Source organism: Solea solea, chromosome 4 (assembly GCF_958295425.1).
Source record: "Solea solea chromosome 4, fSolSol10.1, whole genome shotgun sequence".
Taxonomy (NCBI): Eukaryota; Metazoa; Chordata; class Actinopteri; order Pleuronectiformes; family Soleidae; genus Solea; species Solea solea.
Window position 1 is genome coordinate 13,328,488 of NC_081137.1, and position 18,395 is coordinate 13,346,882.

At 40.4% G+C, this 18,395-nt stretch overlaps 1 protein-coding gene across 1 annotated transcript in view; it reads right to left on the reverse strand.

Annotated features, from left to right (window-relative positions):
- Positions 1-18,395, reverse strand: part of flrt1a (fibronectin leucine rich transmembrane protein 1a) — a 58,574-nt gene that overhangs the window by 20,768 nt on the left and 19,411 nt on the right. The window lies entirely within an intron of this gene.

The following is an 18,395-nucleotide window of genomic DNA, read 5'->3' on the forward strand; positions in this document are numbered from 1 at the left end:
GTCAAAATATAGGTTTGTAAAACAATGGTGACACCCTCCCTTTGAAATGATTATTCTAAGGCTATTTAAACAAAAAAAGATTTCACAAACTAGTCATTTAACCCTTTAACAACTAAGCCTCAAAGTGTCAGGTTTTTCTTTATGCATATGTTAACAATAAAAAGTGCATTTTCCCATTTTTCCAGTATAACTTTCAATATCGGGCAGTTATTTACAATTAACTGCACGTTAAAATAGTGTCTTAACAATTCAAAATGAAGAAGAACTAAAAGTTTCACTGAGAAAAACAACATTGTAGGTGTACATGAACACCAGATTCTGCGTGTTACATTTGAACAGCACAACACATATTTAAAATACCATTTGTTTGCGTCTTTGTCTCAGTGTTCAGAAACAGAAACTAAAACAAAAAATGGAAACTATGTACAGGCACGTTTCCTGTCGGGATTTTATTATTGTGAAACTTAAGCTATAAAGATTAATTTCCAACGATGATTTTGAAGCAGCTTTGTGGATGCTAAACTGGGGATGCATATAAAAGCGAATGATATTGCGAAGGGTGTGTAAGTCATCCTGAATCTAAAAATAGGTGTTTGTTTTGACTTAGGAGGAATGTTGGATACCAATTGTGTAAAAGTGTGTCAAAACTCACTATGACATTTAAGCAGCTTTATCCACAACACCAGCATGTACTCGTTTCCCTCACCTCACACTGTGTTTGTATCACCTCTGCAGGTCTCACACTCCTTAGGGAGGATTCGCTTCACAGCTTAGAAACATCTGATGCCCTTAACATTTGACATTCATGTGAATAAAAAAAAAAAAAGATAAAGGATCTTAAACCATTGAATTGTCCACCCATGGGATTTACTTTTGTCTTGCATGCTTACTTGCTTCGGATTAATTGCCGTTTAGATTTTAACCAATGCTAATATGTGTCAATAACGTAAAGGACGTAAGGATGTCTGTAATGGCGTTTTAAACCAGCAGAGTTCCTGATGCCCTCATGCCTGTCATTCCAGTGTACCATCAGTTTTACATTTGGATTATCATTATTAACCCTTAGAAATAGTAATAGATAGTAATGGGAAAAAAAGCAGCCGGAATGCTATGTTTAAAACCTATCTGACGAAACATTTTATTTTAATTTTCACCAACTGTATAACTGTATAACTCAAAATGTTTAAAATCAGATTGAATTTGTGAAATTTGGAAACACATCACAGTTCAAAGTTCACTTGGCTCGTCTATTTTGTGACTATTGCTACTTCATATCACTGCTAAAAATGTGATAGAAAATGAATCATAACTTTGACTCAACAACACATAAGCATTTTTTTTTAAAGCCTGAATATGTGACCTATAAACACCCCCCCCAGGATGTCCATATAAGGAGTGGTGTATTATTCTCCGGGTTTTCTGGTTTGCTCCCAGTCTAAACACATGCAGAGACAAACTGAACACTCGGAATTAGCCGTTTGACTGGCGACCTGTCCAGAGTGAACCCCACATTATGCCCTATGTCAGCCCCCCACAACCCTAAAGCAGTAGATGAATGAATGAATGAACTCTTGTTTACATTTTGGTTTTGGGGTCTGTTGGACCCTTAGCCCAGCAGCCATTTTGGCAGGTTTTACTGGGGGAAAAAGCACAGGTGGAATAATGATGGCTGAGTTCAATTCATCCTCGACAGTTTCAGGGTGCAGGCTGGCTCCTTGTCACACAGTCCTGACTTACATGAACTGAACAAAGCCGTCCTTTTTTTTTTATGTGTTTCTCCTGCCAGAATATGTCAAAATGGCTGCTGTGCAAAAGGGGGCTAATAACACAGCTGATTCTCATCCTTCTCTATCGAGAGTTCAACGCTCCCAAGCGCATCTCAAATGTCTCTCGATGCAGCTCAAAGTTCTCCACCCTCTCCTCTTTTGAGTCTCTTTATCACAATTTGAAGTTCTCCTTCCTTCTGTTGTGTTCATACTCGTTCCGTAATCCCTCTGGATTCTTTTCTCTCAAAGCTCCTCTCAGATGGGGGGGGGGGGACTCAGTCCATCAGTCGCCCATCCTTTAAATGTGACTATTGCAAACACAGACAACCAACTGTTTTTTATCATGGTACCATATGTCACAGCCATAAACGGGGAACCACTGAGTCAAAACCACAGAGTGACACATACGCTGTGTGTGAGGAGACGAGCAGGAGCTGCGATTGAAAAGCCAGACATGCGAGTGATTGTTCTAGAAAAAGTGGGTCTGATTAGTGTCTGCACGTCGCTGACATCAATAGGGCAATCAGATTCAAGGGAATGTATTAACAAGACAGGTTTTCCGCTTGTGAAGTCAGTCGTCATCCTTCCAGCCTGTGGTTGGTGGTTTCAGAGAGCATGGTGTTAAGATTCCTCAGCTTCCTCAGCTCTCTCGCCAACGACGGCACAAAACCTTTTTCTTACTACACACTAAACCTCCGGGGCGCTTTCTGCCACCACATCCCATAATTCTTCCCATCACTGCAATGACACTTCAGTGACCTTTTGATTCCCAGCGCTGACGCACAGGTTGGGTTGAATATCTTCAATTTTCTATCAGAAAACCTGGATTGGATTCCTGCCAAACACCTTCCGGATTAACCTCGACAAGCCTGAGCTGCTACTCTCCTCTCAGAATCCATGGCCCCTAACAAGACCACGCCAGTCACAGCGACACAGGTGCAGGCCTGTGACGTTTTGCTTTCATTTTGGATGACCAACTTCTACAGCTGCTGTAGCAGATTTAGTCTGTGTACATTGTGCTGACTCAGACCCAGTTGCTGACAAACAGTCTTTGTCTCCCCATCTGGGCTGCAGCGGCTCTGATATGCCTGAGCCACCTGAAAAAAAAAGGTCTGTAACAGCACAATATTTGGACTTGTTTTGCACATGTGTTATCATAAACATCACAATCACCATCCCTAAATTAAATTCCTAAAATTAAAGACAAATGCCTTTTGTTTTGGCCTTTTCTCTGCCAGTTGATCCTCTTTTTCTTTTTTTCTTATTTTATAACTTACCCGATAAGAGAAAAAGATTTGCAGAACAGCTTAATATGTGTGGAAATGTGCCAATTCAATCTCATATCGGAACGTTAAATATGTTAGATTAGCATAAAGAGTGCCAGTAGGGGTGACACAGCTAACCTAACTCTGTCCACAGCTTTTACCATCACCTGTAAAACTGTCTAATTAACATAACATATCTTGTTTGTTTAATCCATGATGGAACAGAAATGTAAAGAGAGTCTTTGAATTGTTAAGGTGGAATCTCTGCAGGCTTACGCAAACACAATTATTCAGTATGGTGATGTGTGACGTCATTTGACAGGGAAGACTATTTCAAAGTGGTTATATTTCTGCCCTCGCGGCCTGTCACATCTAAATCAGATGTCCATGAGATGTATAAGCATCACATTTAACCCTTTAAAACGGAGCGTAGTATTTTAACATGCATGCAATTGTGAACAACTGGAAACAAAAGCACTTTTTCTGGTCCTTTTATGGTTAAAATAAGCAACAAAAATTAAAAAAGCAGACATTTTGAGGGTAAGGTGTTTTAAGCAAGTTTATCTTGAATGTAAATTGAATTAGTTGGAGAATATAAGTGTGCATCTAGTTAAAGGCCTGATTTACTGTATAATCTGTCACATAGCACATGTCCCACTACAAAGTGTACTCAGCTTCTGGTCGTTAGCATAGTCGATAACATAGCCATTAGCATTAATGTTTGTAGCGATCCTTTAAAACTTGGGACAGCAATCAATGTCATTTATTTTATCAATCCAATCCATTTAAGCCAGCGGTGTCCAACTGGAGGCCCGCAGGCCACATGTGGCCCCCTAATTGATTACACACGGCCCACCACTTAATGTTGTTGTAATGAAAACATGGCCCGTGACCTCCTCATCCTTTAAATGTGAGGTGATAGAATATAGACAGAATCTTATACTGAATACATTTGCTAGCAACAGTTTTATTTTAGTAATAATAAGACATTCGGTTGTTGGTGTGTCACAATCTTGATTTCAAATCGAATATTGATCGAAACGACGTCACAATCTCGACCTTTCAAAGCAAAAGTGGAATGATTTAACCACTCCCCCAGTGCGACGTGCCAGACAGGGGGGAAAAAAACAGTGTTGTGGTTGTAGCCATTGTAGCGCGACTACACATTACCTCCCCCCCCCGCTAACGAAGCTGCTGCCAACTAATAGTAACCATGGCAACTGTTAATTTGGGCGACACACCAACCTAACTCGGACCTTCATAATGTTAATGATTTAAATTTGACAATGAGGGCTAAGTGTGGTACACTGCAAACAAATGATACCGTTGACAATGTTACCATGTAGACAATCGGAGAGACAAAAAAAAAGACTGCAAGTGGAACCGTGACCTTAAAAGCAAAAATCTAAATCAAGGATTTGGACAATCGTAACACCCCTAAGCGCGGTTGTAACTACCACATTATTAAATGTATTACATTCAACAGTAAATTACATGTATAGAAGCTAATTTGGTGTTTTAACTACAGTGGTCCATGTTGTAATTTTAGATTTAGTTCTCCGTTTTTGATGTTCAAAGAGTTCTTTTTGCATCATAAATATGTTTGTTTTTTTATTATAGGAAAGTGCACATCATTCTACATCAAAACAAGCACTTTTACTTTGAAACTCTGTGAAATATCACTATGAATATATTACTGCAACATCATGATGGAATAAGCTCATATTGCCCAACCACTACTGAGCAGTGTTTGTTCTCCACTTTTTCTCACCAGACTGATCCCTCTTGATCAGACTTAACACTTGTTTGACCCCAGGTCATTTGAGTTTGACACCCCTGATCTCAGCTGTTGAGGGACCACGGTAAAAGAAGCAAAAACAGTAACCACGGTAACATGACTGTAATCATCACTGGTTTTTCTTTTCTTCTAGCTGACTTTTGTTTCTGGCACATCTGTGACATCCCAATTTATGCACATGTGACGCAGGCGTAATGAAAAACGCCGCAGGATAGACCAAGTCATCTTTCCATAAAGGTTGTAGGTTCGATTCCCAGCCTTCAAGACTAGAAAAGTGCTACATAAATACAGACCATTTACCAACCACAAGGTTGAAAATTGGTGGTTGACATTTACTGCATGTGCTTCAAATTGTTAATGTGTGTGAGTTTTACGCTGTGTTTTACGCATAGATGCACAGATATTAAAATAAATCCCACGTAGCCTGAGGGAGCACAATTACATTGGATTATAAATTCTACTGAAATTAGAAAATTTGCTTGGTATAAGGTTTTGTACATATCACACATAGCAATGTCTTTGTAAGTAATTAAGATTTTAAGGAAAACATTTTTAACATTATTTCCATATTATTTCCTAATTCCTAAAGAGCTGAAACAATTAATTGATTATTAATTGATTACCAAATTAATCGACCACGAAGCTTTTCTCGTGATTAAAACAAGATTTCTGATTGTTTAAGCTTCTTAAATGAGACTATTTTTTTTATTTCTTTGCTGTGGATAACAAAGAAATCATTAAAAGTTAATAATTTTGGTTTGTGGAATTTTGAGAACATCATCATTTCCAGGTTTGACGAACACCGATCAACATTTTTTAAGGTTTTCTGATATTTGATGGACCAACCGATGAATCGAGAAAATAATCGACGGATTAATTGATTATGAAAATAATTGTTAGTTGCAGCTCTCATTATTACAATAATCATGTATTTGTTCTTGGATGTGAGATTTTTTTGTTTGTTTTTGTTTTTAATGAAATAATGTGTCACTAATGTATGAACAGGCAAAATGACTGACACGGCCAGACAGCTAAGGTGCAGAACCTGAGGCAGAAACACACACACACACACACACACACACACACACAGATACCCTGCGATGTGATCGGACTGTCAACACAGTAGCACATAGTGTCTATTCAGTGACAGGGAGGTGGTGGGGAGCAGTGTGGACCAGCACTACAAAGATGACAGATAATTGAGAATGAACACATTAAGTGAGACGTTTCACATGTGCGATGAGCTTGGACCACTCTTCATCGCTGTCTCCAAGTTGTTCTCACTCATTCCAAACTCGGTGCTTTGCCATTTCACACTTTTCTTTTTTTCCTTCAGGTCCATCTCAATGACGGCTGAAAGAGAATTCTCCCTTTTCCCCTCGTTAACCGAGGAGTGCATCAGTCCTAATAAGAAAGCTTTTACACGGTTAATTAAGAGACACTGTAATGCAGTATGTAATGCTCAATTTACTCCATCTCATTCTCCTCCTCGTCCTCTTTAATTTCATTCTAAATCAATCTGCCCCAAATCTCTTTTTCTCCACCATTATGTGGACTTCCCTACATCAAAGCCTGCTTCTGTGCTTGTGACTGTCCAATTTGCTTGCGCCGGCTCCATTTTGCGTCCTTGCAATAGTTCCCTTTCTCACTGAACTCTCTGATCGGCCATTTCTTTTAATACTCTGCCTTGATGTGGATAATTCGAGGCAGAGGAGAAAGGAGAAAAGGGAGAGGACAGGAAGAAAAGAGGATATAGAGAAATAAATGAGCTGGTAAGAAGAGATATAAAGATGATAAAAAAGCTAGAAATAGTGAGCAGCATTCACCAAAACACAAATACTGGCAGGGGCTGAGCAGCAAGGACTCTGCGCGTGAATCTATTGAAAATGGAATAGAGTGTGGAGTGGAAAAGGGGAAGCTGGGAAAATAGATGGCGAGTGTGATGAAGGGGAAGTGGATGAGTGAAATGAAGAGGAGGTGAAGGAGAAGGAAACAAAACAGCAGACATTCAAATGAGGAGGCGGCTGAGGTTGCCTTTTTAAAAGGTCCACAGGTTTGAACATTAATTAAAAGTTATCCACTGATGAATTGCCCCGTGATGAATTGTTTCCCTTACCATAAAAACTGTGTATCCCAGAGGGATTGAGGCAGGCCACTAAATCTGTCATCCGTGTTTTTCATGCTCTCTGCCTCTGACAGTAATGAGCCGCGCCAGTATGATTGGCTGTTCAGCGGCTGATTAAAAGTAGTTTCTTCTAATTCAAGGATTTACTTTGACATTTCCGACGCGGGAACTCCAACGGCTTCATAACAGCAATGAAAGTCATTATTATTTTCTTCAGCAATTAATCTCTCAGTTTGTTGTTTTAATTAAGAACATTTTATTTTTTTAAATGTTTTTCATTGACATGGAAAGAGAAAAAAAAAAAACTATGACAATTTCAATGGACCAGGTTAATGCAGCACATATTTTCATTAGAAGAAATTGTTTTCAAGTGACAGTTTAAAAGAAATGTGAGGATGTGAAAACGATGATTCCAAATGTTCAGCTCCTCTCAGTTTATGGAGCTCAACAGTGAACTTTAGTGTACTTACTTTGCTAATGGCGTCAATTTTGGATATTTTGCTGAAACTTTTTTGTGACTTGGGAGAAAAAAATAAACTGTTGTAAAATGGACCAACTTAAAAGTCATATATTTCCCTCATGTGTTTTTCTTGCCTGCTTGAGGTACAATATGTTGCTCCATAACTAATGGGCGTCAAATTCACTATCGTCAACTGAAAAGATGACATTTAGTCAATGTTGTTTTCACAAAAAACCCAATGAGACAGTGTTTGCTGGTCACACTAATACCAACACATGTGCCTGAAATTAGACTTACACTGTATACAATCATCATTTAGTTCAGAGCCAACGTCTGTGTTGTTCAGGCTGCTGTGCGGGATTTTCAAAATAAAATGATACTTTATTTTATCTATATACAAACAAAGCTGTGGTTAAATTATCTTAATGCCTTAATGTCGCATGTGCAATCCTTTCATGGCAAAGGGGAGAGACGCTATTACTGTCAAAGAAAACACTTAATTGGAGTGTTAATTGGAACTATCATCTGTTACACCCCGTGGTTCATATATATAGGAGCTGCACATAGTCTTCTGGTTGCAAACCAACAAGACCTAATGGATGGAAGCTGAAATCACACTGCTGTCCACTCATGTGTGTCACGCTTTATCATCTGTTTTCCCCTTAATGAGACCATAATTACACATCGACATCATGTGCTATTGAAGAGAAAGTCTAGATTGAGACCATTAACTCATCAGCAAAATGTTTACAGGCATTATAAATCAAGTGACGAGTAGAAGATCATTTTTCACCATAGACTTAACAGAGTTCTTTATGCAACCAGCTACTTCTCTCCTACTGCTTCACTGTTCACAGTGGAAGACTATGTCAATTTCTCATACATGGTCGATGCATACACTCAAAAAAACATGACCTCATGTCATCATTTTCTCATACTTTTGCATCCTGTGTCCACAGAGACATGCTTCACATTTCCTCACGTGCATACATGCCTGTGGTGCCATTCGTACTAAATGAGGGTCTACGTCAGTCTCGCGCTCAATCTCACATTCCATTGCCACAATGTGGAAATTATTACTCAGTACGGCCCCTGTTTTCTATGACGTCCTCACGGAACCTCGAGAAGGTGTCTTCGTCGTTGTCTTTTTTGACCAAAACAAGTCTGTGTGGACTCAAACTGTTGTTTTTGTCCTCGAATTAATACTCAAAAGGTCAGTTTTCGGCCAAAAGTTATGTCTGTCACATGGACCCAAGTGGAAATCTGAAAAGCATGACTCACAGGCCTGAAACCTATTTAAATAATTGTGTAGTAAGATAAAAATCCAAGCTGACGACACGTGACCTACATTACATTTTAAATGTAATCATTTTACGCTAGCGTCCAATGATGATGTTCTTCAGTTTCATCGCCACCTGTGACAGAAGTCGGGCATCACTGGTTTGCTGCTAACAGACGGTATGGGGGAGTGGAGACAGCCCGCCCCCCCACTCCCCAACCCCCCCAGTCTCCACACGACGAGACATTTAACCATCACAATGACTCCAAAGCTGTTAAATTAGGGTAAAAATCCTGCATAGTTCCGCTTCAAGCTAAGCTTTAACTGGCTGGAAATAACTTCTCAACTGCAGTGATGAATTGCCGCTGTTACAATTGATAACACCATTACACCTGCGGGTACTGCTATTATAATAGCAACCAGTCTGGCACTGCCTAAATACCACAATTACACAACTGTTCCCGGTTCCTCTCTCTTATTCCCTCTCTTCTTCTTTATCCTTTTCTAACACATTTGTCTCCTTTCAACCCAGTCAGTCAAGGCAGATGGCCGCACGCCCCGAGTCTGGCTCCGCTTGAGGTTTCTTCCCCTTAAATGGAAGTTTTTCTTCCTGCACCGTCGCAGAATGCTTGCTCGTTGTGAGAACCCGTGGGTTTCTCTTCTTTTCTCTGCGTCTCAACCTATCGGCTTGAGATAAGGCATGTCGTATGCTGTGACCAGCGCTGTACAAATAAAGTTCTATGGAACCGAGTGGAAGAGGGAAAAAAAAAAAAAATGTAGCCGGTGGATGAAACCGAAAGAATATTGCGACGGTTTTCTTTGCTATTGCTTCAGAACATGTGACTGATGGAGCTGATGCACATGATGTCACAGTGAAAAACAACCAACTGCAAAAACCTGTCTTCTACTTTGTTCATTCACAACTCTTGCAGAATAACCGTCTACAAACTTATCAAGTGCTCTCTTAAGCACTTCCATTTAACATTGGTGTGGGAAGTAGACAACAGTGAATGAAATGAAAATTAAATCAGAAAATGACTAAACCATCCATGGCATCAAAAGCACCTCCTTGTAAAAGACCTTGTCTTGCAAACACGTCACCATTCATCACCCCAAACATGCCTCACTCAAGAATTGCACAAAACAAGACAATCTCGCATACCGGCAAGAATGTGTGCATGCGCCCCCAAGCCGCAAGGATGCTGTTACGTGACGCAAAAGTGGGAGACAAATTGCAGCGTTGCAGGCCGAAATGGTTCGTGGCCTTGGCTGAGTCTGATGAATTCTGCCCGCTGAGCTCCACTAATCACTGCAGCCTGTCACAAGCACGGCTCTCTTCCCCCAGAGAGCCAACAATCACACTCCTGCTCCCAGAACAGCCACTGGCTGACCCCACAGAGAACACACAGAGGGACACACCCATGTACACACACACACACACGCACAAATATGCACTCGGGCACTCTTTATGCATGGATACACCGGTTGTCATACGAATCGCAAAATTAAACATTATACAGCTCAAGTTTCCTCTGTTTTTGTCCCTGGTAACAGAACAAAAATGCAAATTCCCTTTGTTTGTGACTCTCTTGACGCTACGATATAAACTGCACAATACAGCACAAAAATATCCATATAATTTTTTTTTTATTGTTTCTCTTATTCACCCCCCCCCCCCGATCGCCCACATACACATAAACACACTGCACACTTGTTTGTATGCTGTATCAGTGTAATTGGTGCAATGACTGGAAATAAACAGGCAATTTAAGTGCTGGACACCTCACTGCTCTCTCTCTCTCTCTCTCTCCCTCTCTCTCCTTCTCCCTCTCCCCATCCATCTTTCTCCCACCTCCATGATTGCTCTTTGTCCCCTCTCTCGCTCACACATTCACTGCAGACGATCTCCCAATCAAACAAGGTGGAATGAGGGACAAGGTCAATGTGCTGACGGAGAGGAAATTAGGCAGGATGAGAATGAAGGGGGGGGGGGGGGGGGGGGGGACAGAGGGCACGTGGGAAAACAAAGACTATTCCCACAGACGAGTCGTGTCTGGACGGCCTGTTAAATGACAAATTTACAGCCCCGTGAGAGAAAGCAACAGAGCACGGTGTCACCAACCGAACGACAAGTCGAATCATTATCACTTTTTTTTTTCCCCCAGCAGCTTTGAACAAACACACATTTATGATCTCTAGAGGGCTGCAGCTCAGAGGAGGCGCAGTGTGACAAGCGCTGGAGTTAGAATCTTCATTATAAATAGACAACAGTCAACAGTCTATTCATCATTAATAATTCAAATTTTAGGGGCAGGGATAAACTGACCCGATACTCAAATCACTCATCGTTGGATTAGATACTGGTAGATTAAAAAGTCAGATCCAATATAATCCATAAACTTGAACAATTATCATTTTTCAAATCCAAATTTCAAACAATGCAATGGCTGCAGTTCAATTTAATTATTTTTTTTTAATCTTATCCTCATCTTGTTATTCTTGCATTAGAGTACATATTCTAATGGATGGTGATACGTGATATTGCTTCATCAAGCTTTAAATGTATTACAGTCAACCATGGCTTAACTTAAAAAATTAAATCACATCTATCAAAGAAAAATAACACAACACTTTAAATTATTTTCTCCAAATCGTTCGGCCCGAAATCACAACATAAAAGCTTCAGTGAGGACAGACATCATGTCATCATCATGTGACCAGGACATGTCATGCTGTTAGAGGATTATGGTTTGTTTTTTTAATTGCTGTTAAAAGCATCAACACAACTATCAACAGCTGGGCTGATTTAAGGAGGTACAAGATGTAAATTAAGTAGCAGGTGCTGTGTGGTATAAGGTGTTGAGATGTTCATGAGGGGAGGGGCCTAGGATGGACAGATTTCGAAATGAGAGGCAAGGCTGAGATGGTTTAGAGGAAAGACGGTGAACATTATTGGACAAAGGACGTCAAAGATGGAGCTGGAGGAAAAGAGGAAGACCACAGAGAAGGTTTTGTGGAGGTTGTGAAGGAGGACATGAGGCTAAAAGCTAAAAAGAAGAAGAAGACCGGTACAGGTTGTCATACGAGTATTGGTATGAGACACGAAGAACTGGTATTAAGCCATTACTAATTAGCAGCGCATTAGTTAAATGACAAATCACTAACAAAAATAACAGCCTAATAAAAACGTGTTGAGGTTCTTGTTTGTAAAAGCCACTTGGGTCTGCCTGTCATTCCTCAGCTAATTGTGCAGCAGTAGCTGCTGTATAATGTATGTAATTATAGGAGACCAAACTTTATTTTGATCAAATAAAAATAGTCTTTAAGAAAGTCAGTACAGCTGCAGAGAACACTGTCCCTGAGATACACACGCAGATTCTGGCACATTCATTTTCCACCAGTCAAACGGATTTACATTCAAAAAAAAAAAAAGGACGTTTTTTTACTTCTATTTCAGCGCAGGTAGATTGACTTGGCAAAAAGGAGGAGCACCACAGCTGTAACCACAATGTCTTCATCCTGTGTGGACCCGGTGCAGGTGTAGCTCTCTGTTCAGAGGCTGCTTCATCTCACCTCACATTTGTTTCCCCGCACTGATCACCTTCAGACTGCCAGAGAAAATCGACATTTTCGCATGCACAGATTGCTTCTTTCTTTTTTCTTTTTTTTTTTTTTTTGGAATGTCTAGACAACAGAAAACACATGAAATGTAATTTTCCCAAATCTGACTCACACCAAGTCAGTCTGTGGAGGTCATCTGAAACACACTGATTTGAATTAACGCTCACTGGCTGTTCAAAAATCGTCTCTGGCATCACAGTAATGACACAATGAAGCATGGAACACTGCAATTCACACAACAGTCTCCTCCATTGCGGAGAAGAGACCTGGTTTTTTTTTTTGAGTGTGAGGAGATGCCCCTCCATTTCATACATCCGTGGTTGACAGCTACGTCAAAATATGGGTAGAACTACGCGAGTAAAATAGACAGATTTCTCACGTCTGGACCCACAGATTTAATTTTAATTTAGGCACACACACATTTTTAGGCACACACACAAAAAAGGTGTCTATGCTCCCCTTATCCACATGATCCACATGAGGTGTGTATGTCTGTTGGTATAACTTAACAATTAAAACACTAAATTATGAACATTTTCAGTAAATACAAGATACCAGATGATGTTAGTGATGTTCACAATATCGATGTATTTAAATATTTAGTCCATATTCAAATAGCTGAAACTGGATTTGTGTTACACATTTTGGATATATTCAGATTACCCATAAAGGTTCCAACAGTGATTTAAACCTCAAGCACAGTGTCAATTTGATTTGGCGTCCTGTCATTGTGCTGTTCCTCCAGGACACAAATGTGACAAGAAGTCAGTGAATTTAACTAAAAACTAGTTTTAAAGGCGACATAGACCGGAAGCTCCAATTAACGCTGCGTTTGTGTGTGTGTGTATCTGCGTCATTACCTCGTTTATGAAACCCTAAAGTTTCAGAACAAACAGTTCAGCCACTGCTGAGAAAATAGTGTTGTATTGTTTTCCTGGGCTCTGCGAAGCGGATCGGCACTTCCCTATGCTGATGATGTCATCAGAAATCCTCACCACTCATATCACCACCGTAGCGCCTCCTGGTGCGGGCACTAGTCCGGGCACATCTGGTTGCGTACATTCAACCGCAGAAGAAGAAGAACTACTCTCGTTGTAGCTGCTGAGATGCAGAGCATCCACCGTGCCAGAGGGGGAGCTGTGTATCTGAGAGCTGGCCTACCAATTACGTCACTTCCAGGTACCTGGCCAATCACAGGACAGTGGGAAAGCTCTCGTTGGCTGGCCAATCACAACACAGTCCACATTCTGGGGGTGTGATTTTGGTCTGAAACAGCGCGGCTGACGAGAACGTCAGTGAGGAGATATTTTGATCGGCTCGTTTGCAGCGATTAGGAGGTTTTTAATCATGAAAACAAGTTAATATATGTAAGTAGACCTCCATAACTAACATATATGTGCGATACAAGCATTCGATGTCACCTTTAACTAACATTTTCACTTCTAATAGACATTGTTCCTCTTGACAATAAAAATAACTTGAAGAAACAAACACTAGACTCTCGCGAGAACGGGTGAATGCCGCGTAGTATTCCCTGAGATAGAATTATTCAGGAACATAATAATGAATTAACCCTAACCTAAACGCAGTACCAGGACTGCGTACTGTGTACTGGACCAGCCCACAGGTCTCAACTCCTGAGACCATTCACACTGACTGAGAACATGCGTCTCCTTTCGGGAAAAAACCTCTCACCTACTTGTACTGCAAGCAGTGCACGTCTCAGCAAAAAAATATAGTGAAATAAACTTTCTTCACAGTTTCGGGGTCTGCCACAAATGTCACAAAGCGAGCACGTCCTGTTCCTGCTTCAAAGTAAAAGCACTCTAGCGTTTCAGTTCTGATTTCCTTTTTTTTTTTTACCCTCTCACAGTCTGACTCTGCAATATTATGTGCAGCACCAGTGGATCGGTGACTTCATACTGAACTGTCCTGGTATTTAGAAGTAGAGTACAGAGGATAGAGGATTTAAAAGTATGTTTTGTGTGTCTGTCGAAGGCAAAGCGTAGGGAAAATATAGCCGAAGCTCCACACCTGCACACGCATGTACATGACATGCAGCAGATCAGCGCTGCAGCTGTAACGCGCCACCAGCCACCCCAACAGTGCAGACAGTCTGCCTGCAAAAGATCCAATTTGCCTGCGAACGTGAAATTACGCTGAGAAATGACACGCAAGAGGAAATGAAACCGACATTCATGGATATTTAATTAATACATTTCCAATCACTTAAGCTCCTAATTACAGCGGAGGAACCGACGGCCGGTCATTGACGTCACTAATGAGCACTTTCACCTTCCGTTCCAACATTTCCTCCATGTGTGGGACGGCTCGCTCCGACTCGACCTCTCAGCCGAGCAGACAGTATTGCAACACCTCCTGCCTGCAGCAAACTTGGACCAGAAAAGACAGAAATAGCCCAAGCTGATCTGGCCAGCCGTGTCAATCTGACCGGGCTGCAGCACGAGCACTAAGCCTTTATCTTCTGACCGTTCTAAAGAGAACACCCTGTGTGCATTCACACCGTCTCTCTATAGAAATGCACTGTAGCCTAATGCTGACCTGTAACTCACTAATTATTGAAGAGGTAAAATGTCAAACGGAGTAGATTTTCTTTTTCCTGCACGTGTATCTCCCGCTTGGTCCTGTTTGCATCGGCTGGCACTGTCATGCTGCATGAATATTAAAAGGCTGCGGCCAATTGCGTATGCAACAGAGTTAATAATAAACGAGGTCTAATAATTTAATGGGTCCTGCATGTTGACATGTCCCATGGGCTGCCATACTATCTGTACAAGAGGTAATAGGCAGTAAGAGTGAAGGCTAGAATGATACAGCAGGATCTGACAAATGGAGGACAGCAGGGGAAAAAAAAAAAAGAACAGTTCCAAGCCTCCTCCATCCTTATTATGAAAATGCCCTTGACTTGGGATATCCTCACATGGATCTGATCGTCAAGATTAACAAAAGACAGAAAAAAAAAGAAGATACTGCTATTTTGGAGTTCTGGTCTTCACTAAGATTTGCACTGACTACAGTGTGACAGACGAGGGCAACAGCAACAATGTGCAAGTAAAGTGAGACGACTGCGCACACAAAAAAGTGCCAATGAAAAGTTTCAGAAGTGAATTCTACAGCTCAAATTCAGCCTGTTTTTTTTTTTTTAAATAGAATAAAATCATTCTTATACCCAACACTGCGGTGCCACTGTATACACACAGATGCTCCCTCAGTCGGGTCGGATAGTGATAGTAATACAATGGAATAGAGCCAGTCGATTCAAATGGTGGGCCGTGGGCCACATGCAGCCCAAGAGCAAGATGGTGACCCTGCTAGAAAGACTGAGGAAATGAACAAAAATTCCTACAGCAGCACTGTCCATGAATGCAACACTCTACGTAGCCTGTGATAGTTCTTTTGTTTTCTGTTGAACGCACTTTGAAATCAGTGTGGTTGTTAGGCATAACATAAAAATACTCAACTTCCTCAAGCCTCGGAGAGTATGACATGCTGTATATTTTGCTAATACTGTGCACCCCTTTGATTTTATGCACTTTGAATTGCACCTGCGTCAAATATAAAACATTTCATTTTAACTTGAAAAGAGAAAACGTTTTCTTTTGGGGTTTTTTGTTTTATGCACTCTCGAGGTATGCGAAGGACAGATATGAACACCACATTTTTGATTTCAAAGGAGAAAATATTATTGCTCGTGCCTCAGATTCTGTTCAGGTACAGTTTTTACCTGATTAATGTGTCTTTAAAAATGTGTGGCCCAGCTAAATTTTCTTGGTCTGAAAATGTGGCCCCAACTAAGTCTGTAATTGAACAGACCTGGAAAAGAAGATCTTTATTATCATCGCACAAACACTGTACAACAAAATGGGATGCTTGAAACACACACAGCGCTTTAAAACAAGCCTTTGTCAGCCGTGCTAATTAAAGAATTGCTCGACAGAGCCACTTTTCAGATGAAGGACGCAGCAGACAAATAACGTTTCACGAAGACACACAACAAAAGAACAACTGCAGCTTTAAAATGATCAGCACACCCCCAGCGTGGAAAACACCAAACTACAGCTACAGTGACTTATTTCCACATTTGGCTCTTTGGGGCCTCCTGACAGGTCAACCTTCTTCTTTTTTTATTTTTAATCCCAACCATTACACCATCATTAGGCTTCTGAGAGGGCTTTATAAAAAGCTCTCCATCGGTCATGAGCCATCTTTTTAGGGCCTGATGACATTTGCTGTCTTGCTGAGAGAAATATAGTTATTAACTCCATTGTGTTGTTCCCAGAACTAAAGTACACATGTATCCTGATTAGATTATTAACATTATGTAATGTTAAACATATCTATACAGTATATATATACACACACACACACACACACACACACACACACACACACACACACACACACACACACACACACACACACACACACAGTGCTGTAATTGAAATATCGGTACAGATATTCATGTCTTTGTGTTCAGTGGTGCAGTCTTTGTTGGATTTGAGCGCGTCTTATTTATTGATGTCTAAGTCTAAAAATAGGAGCAGTTCCTGCTCGTGGATCAGTCATTAAACTCAGTTTTACACGGAGTCTAGAAGGGTTTTTAAAATGTCTAAAATCTAAATGATTTAAATGTCTTTGTGTTTAGTGCTACTAATTTCACCTTTGAGTACCGTCGATCAACACATCGCCCAATTTACACAACTGTATGTTGTCTTTGCTACAGACTTTTTTGTTTTTGTTGAAGTATTCCTTCCATTTTCCCCATAACCATTGTTATGTATACATTTCTATATCGATTTTTCTATATCGGGCTTTTTCTCTTTCATTTTTAAATTCTGATGGTTAACAATCTTGTTGATTATATGTATTTTTTTTAAGATTTTTAGGATGTTTAGCCTTTAAAACCCTTTAACACCGAGCGTATCACCAGCACAGGGGTTTGGGCAAGCACACTTTGCATTACTGTAATTTCCGAATTGGTTTGTGCTATCATAATATTGCAACGGTTTCTGAAAGCTGAGATGTTTCACCTGTTGTTATTACGGTTTCCATTTTCTTGGCCTATTTTTGCACATTGAGAGAAAAAGATTTATTACAAATATATGCTATGCTGTTCAAATTTCACATTTAACATCCAAACTCTCTTGTTCATGTACAAGTGCAATGTTTTTTTATGTAATGTAATTTAGTTTTTCTTCATTAAAACTGTTAATACACTCTTTTAACATGCAGTCAATTATATTAATTCTGGAGAAATGGCCTAAAACATTTACTCACAGGAACTTTTCGAGCCCTTTTATGGGTAAACTAAGCAAAAGTCCAGATGTTTTTTTTTTTTTTAATGGCTTAGGTGTTAAAGGCTTAATCATAAGGGTTAAAATAAGTGTGTGGTGCCAGCTTTACCAGCTGAACAATCCCATAATTGCACCTTATTGTCCTTATTTACAATTTGCTGATAAAACCTAACCTATTAAGATGTAATATGTGACAGCCTTTTCTGACTGGGAACTGTTTGTGTTTTTCTAGCTTGTGGACACACAGAAGTTCCTATAGTCTACTGCTGCTGCCTCAGTTAGGAAGTTTGGGTCAGAGTAAACAAAACACAGGAGTTCAAACTCTGAAGTCACAAAATAACGCATTGAAACTTGCTTGTGAAGGAAGTCGTGGTCCCGATGGACTTTTGAGAGAGACAGAGAGAGTGTTTTACAAAGCAGCAAAGACTTCAGTATCCAGTTTAAAAAGGCTGTAATACGTGGAGATTAAGGGGCAAACATACCCCCAAGACATCACAGACTTAAATTCTATTTGGTGAGCCCTTAGTTAAGTGACTAAAATCTGTTTTTCCTTGTGTCTCCACTGGCAGCCACGTATGCAATAAGAGTGAGCATTGGTGTCTCAGACATCAGTGCTGCTGACTCCAAGAACAACCACACTTCAACAAAAAAAACTCTTATGAACATCATGATAGTCAGGCCGTCTGGATTTATTTCGATGGTGTGAGTGCTTCTGCCCCGGTTTTCCAAGATGACTTTAACGTTCAATATCTGGCAGTTATTCAAG